The 4,759-nt window shown below is 51.3% G+C and overlaps 1 pseudogene; it reads left to right on the top strand.

The window, feature by feature from the left end:
• The first annotated feature begins 1,619 nt into the window (after positions 1-1,619).
• Positions 1,620-1,825, top strand: LOC142260352 (U2 spliceosomal RNA; annotated as a pseudogene).
• Positions 1,826-4,759: the final 2,934 nt, after the last annotated feature.

The raw sequence follows: 4,759 nt of genomic DNA, 5'->3' as shown, positions 1-4,759 counted from the left end.
ACACTTGCCAATAGCGACTAGTGAGATCAAGGGTAGAAAAATAATTTGCAGTTCTCAATGCAGCTAGCTATTCCTCAATACAGGGGAGTGGTGCTGTCCTTCTTCTTTAACAGGACCAACGGAGCTGCCCAGAGGCTACAACTGTCACGGATAACCCCAGCCTCCTTCATGTTGCTCAACATGTCCTTGGTACACTGGTAATGTGCAGGTAGTTTTGGCTTATATCTCTCTTTGATGGGTGGGTGTGCACTTGTGGGGATGTAGTGTTTGACCCCTTTTATTCTTCAAAAGTCTAGCGGATGTTTGCTGAAGACTTGCTCGTATTCTTGCACTAGCCTGTAGACCCCCTTCTTGTGATGTGAAGGTGTGGAGTCAGTGCCTACGTGTAATTCCTTACACCACTCCTATGGCTGACTTGGTGAGCTGTCACTGAATGGGTGGGCTGAAGCAATGGTGGATGCTGCTGTTTGGATAGCAAGTGTATCTACTGAGAACAGCTTATCAATGGTGGCAAATCGGAGCAGCTTAATCTCTTGCTCTCCGCAGTTCAACACTCTCATGGGCACTCTTCCCTTCCATATTAATGAATAAAACTATGATGTAAATAGCATATAGATACCCCACAAATGCAGATAAAAGTAGGTTATGGGAAAAGGGGGAAGAGAGAAACAGGAAAATAGTGGAATAAAGTATACCTTCCAGGTGGGAGAGGAAATGGCAGCACAGCCAGTGGAGGTGAAGCAAGGGGAGCCTGCAACTAAAGAGTTGAGAGCGTTATCACATGGTGACTGAGCCTGATTGTAACGGGAGCATAGAGGTGCCGATCCTGTCTTACCTGCGTTGGTGTAGAAGTGGGTGTCCTGTGGTGGAGTCAGCTATGTGCAGTGGTGGCCGTGGGTTCTTTTATGTGCGACCGTAGTAATAGCTGCGCCCACTTCCTGTATGGGAGTGGAATGCAGTGAGGGTAATGGAACGCACGCCTGCGCATTTGTGTTTAACGTCGCGCATGTGCAGAACGGAGAAAAGGCTGCGCTCACTTCCTAATGAAAGGGAGTGAGACGCATCTGGGAAGGGAAGGGAAAAGATTAGGGTTTGGGGATGATGAAAGGGCTTTCTACGGACAAGGATGGCAAAGGGTGGCAGTGACGGAAAGTCAGGCAGCCTGTCCTGTCCTGTCCTGTCCGTCCGTCTTTTTGTATCATGAATTGGAAAGACTGCAAGGGGGAGGGGAGGTGCTTGTGTCCAAAAGGAGGAGTTATTCAGATTCATTGCAGTGGGCGGCGGCTGCAAAAAGCACCATTCTTCTTGTTTTTGCTCTGCAAAACAGCCTTTTCAAGGGTTGGCTTGGGTGACAAAATGTCTTCTGTAGGCGTGGGTTTGTCTCCCTCTCCCTAAGATGTGTCCGGTATAGGCCAGGGTGCCACTCAAGGCCGTAACCAATTCGGGTTATAGCTTCTCGGCCTTTTGGCTAAGATCAAGTGTAGTTTCGGAGGACGCTACCTTGGTCGGTACTGGAAGGTGCCTGGGATTGCACGTCTGCCGGCCTTGAGGAAGTGTGTGCGCCTTCTGGTGACACATAGCCCTCTTGTGCCTGGACGGTTCCCAGGCAACGGGAGGCGATCACCTTTGTTATTTTGAAGTCCTACTGATAAACAGAAAAAAAAAAAATTAAATCTGTTCTTATCAGTTTAATATCTGATACGTCCCCTCTCTGGGGACCATATATTAAATGGATTTTTAGAACAAGGAGATGGAAAAAATCTTGCTCTGTCCACTCCACGCATTGACCTGGTATTGCAGTACCTCCAGGACCGGTGCACCCCTTCTTAACCCAGTTTCCAAAAGCAGAACTCAATTCACCTGATTCAAATGAGCCCCATTAGTGAATTGAAAGAAAGCAAAAACTTTATATGCACCTCAATTTGGCCAATTCACTTTTCACACTTTCACCCTTTTTTTTATCTTTCACACCTTTTACTTGCTTTATTGATGCAAAAAGCTGTGCCAAATAGCAAACTCATCTCCACTCAACTTGACCAACTCTGCTATGTCCCGTGCAGTATCTTATTCTCAGTCTTATCTAGATCATTTGCAATTGAATAGAATAGATCCCTTTTGGCTGCTTATGACTGTGTAAAATATGTAGTTTTACTGGGCTGGGATGAGAGAATCCATTGAAGCATGGTGTAGGGATTGTGGTTCCTGTGTGCTAAGAAGAGAGGCTGGCACCAGCCAGAAAGCCCCATTGCAGCCAATAATCACTTAATAACTTTTTCAACTTGTCATCATATGGGAGGCCTTCCATTCCTTGTAGTAGTCTAGTTGCCCACCTTTGAACTGACTCTAACTTCTGAATGTCCTTTTTAAAATGTGGAGCCCAAAACTGGTTCCCATATTCCAGATGTAGCCTTACAAGTGATTTATAGAGGTGTAACAATACGTTGGGATCACGGGATCTAATCTCCCTTTTTATACACCCTAAAATCTTGTCCCAAGCAGCATTCCATCAGCCTCTGGAAGGTTCCTGGCGCATTGCACAGCTCGAAGGGCATGCTTTTGAACTCGCAGAGACCCATAGGGGTGGCGAAGGCGGTCTTCTCCCGGTCTGCCTCAGCAACGGACACTTGCCAATAGTGACTAGTGAGATCAAGGGTAGAAAAATAATTTGCAGTTCTCAATGCAGCTAGCAATTCCTCAATACGGGGAGTGGTGCCGTCCTTCTTTTTTAACAGGATCAACAGAGCTGCCCAAAGGCTACAACTGTCACGGATAACCCCAGCCGCCTTCATGTTGCTCAACATGTCCTTGGTACACTGGCAATGTGAAGGTGATATTGGCTTATAGCTCTCTTTGATGGGTGGGTGTGCACCTGTGGGGATGTGGTGTTGGACCCCTTTTATTCCCCCAAAATCTAGCGGGCTTCCCACCGGTAACCCGCTCCCCAGCTTGGATGGATGCTGAGGGAGCCCCTTTTGCCCGCAGGCTCTGGCCCTGGGAACTGTAGCCTTGGCGGTGACTGTGCTTCCCTCTACGGTGTGAGCTGTTGCCTTCAATCGGGTCTTGACTGCTGGGAAACCCTGGAGGTTCCTGTCGCTAACGGATTTGACCGGTTTTACGGCGACTCCTAGCCTGGTCGGGGTCCGTAGGCCCTGCCGGATGGTGCTGGCTTCTCTTCACTCCCCGATCTGGTACCGGCGGGCCACCGCCCATCCCCGGTCCGTACGGTTCACTCCAATCAGCCTCTCCTGCAGAAGGTCACCACCGTCTGCCAACCTTGCTGAGTGCCCGGGCCACACACCCGGACACGGTCAGTCTCCTCTCCTCTTCACTTCTCTAACTCCAAAACTGATCTCTAATCTGACTCCTTTTCCCGCCTCCAGGACTGTGAACTCCTCGGTGGGTGGGATCAACCGCCTGGCCCACCCCCTGGTGTGGACATCAGCCCCTGGAGGAAGGCAACTAGGATTTGTGTTTAGCTTCGGTGTGCCTAGCCGGAGTGTAGAGTGTGTTGGTGTAGTACCTGTGACGACCTGGCTTGTCCAGGGCGCCACATTCCCCTATAGCAAAATGCAGACCGTCCGCGGGCTGCCCGTCCATCACCGGTTTTATTTTCACAACTGAAAAAGAATAAAACGGTAAAACATGTAAAAGCATCATAAACATTTTACAACGGTACAGCTTCCGCTCTTCTCCCACCCAAACAACCTGGCCCTGATGCTGCCCCTAAGAAGCGGGCAGCACCCCTTGACCCCAGTCCAGCACCAAGTTGCCCGAGCGGGTTCTGTCTCTTTCAGGGGGCCCACGTCCAAGGGGACCCCTGAACCCCCGGAGGATCGCCACCGGTTACGGTAGTGGCGGGCCTAGGCCATCCCTTTCCTCCAGGCCCATCCTCCCAAATCAGCCTCTCCTGGTCGGTAAGCACCCTCTCCGGGTACCAATGCGGTCAACAGAAATAAGCCTGGAAAGCCTTAGCAGCGGTGCGGCCGGTTAAGTCCTTAACTGGGACAACCACCAGGAACCTCGAGTAGTGGTCTACGATGGTCAGAGCGTAGGTGTACCCACTTCGGCTGGGGGTGAGCTTTACATGGTCAAGGGCAACCAGCTCCAGCGGTTGGTGTGTAATGATCGGGTGTAGGGGTGCCTTCTGGCTGGCCTCGTCCTTCCTTCTCAATGCGCAAGGGCCACATTCTCGGCACCAGGCCTCCACAGATTCCCGCATTCCACTCCAATAGAACCGCTCTCTTAACAACATCTCTAGCTTCTTCCACCCGAAGTGCACTGCACCATCATGGTATGCTTGCAGGACGGTGGGCACGTTAGCCTGGGGAATCACCAGCTGGCGGATCTTCTCGTGAGTCTTTGGATTAATCAGCTCGCGATACAACTTCCCCTGGTGTAGGTATAGCCGGGTCCGTTCTTGCCACAGACGTTGGGCTTCGGCAGGGGCAGCAGGGTCTATCCCAGCAGAACCCTGTTCCACTAGAGTCTTGACCAGGCGGACAGCAGGTGCCTGGTCCTGAGCTTCCTGCCAGTCCTGTCGGGGCAGCGGATCCAGGTTCACCCGTTGTTGGTAGACGTGCACCTTCTCAGTGAATGGCCGGTGAAATGCAGGCAACTCGATCTCTTCGAGGTCATCATCCTCTGGCCCCTCTTCCGACAGGTGGGGCATCCGGGAGAGTGCATTGGCATTGACGTTGGTACGGCCGGCCCGGTACTTGATGGTGAAATCGTAGTTGGCTAACCTGGTCACCCACCGCTG

The sequence above is a fragment of the Anomaloglossus baeobatrachus genome, assembly GCF_048569485.1.
Source record: "Anomaloglossus baeobatrachus isolate aAnoBae1 chromosome 10 unlocalized genomic scaffold, aAnoBae1.hap1 SUPER_10_unloc_1, whole genome shotgun sequence".
In the NCBI taxonomy this organism is placed as follows: domain Eukaryota; kingdom Metazoa; phylum Chordata; class Amphibia; order Anura; family Aromobatidae; genus Anomaloglossus; species Anomaloglossus baeobatrachus.
This window is presented reverse-complemented; position numbering and strand designations above follow the sequence as displayed.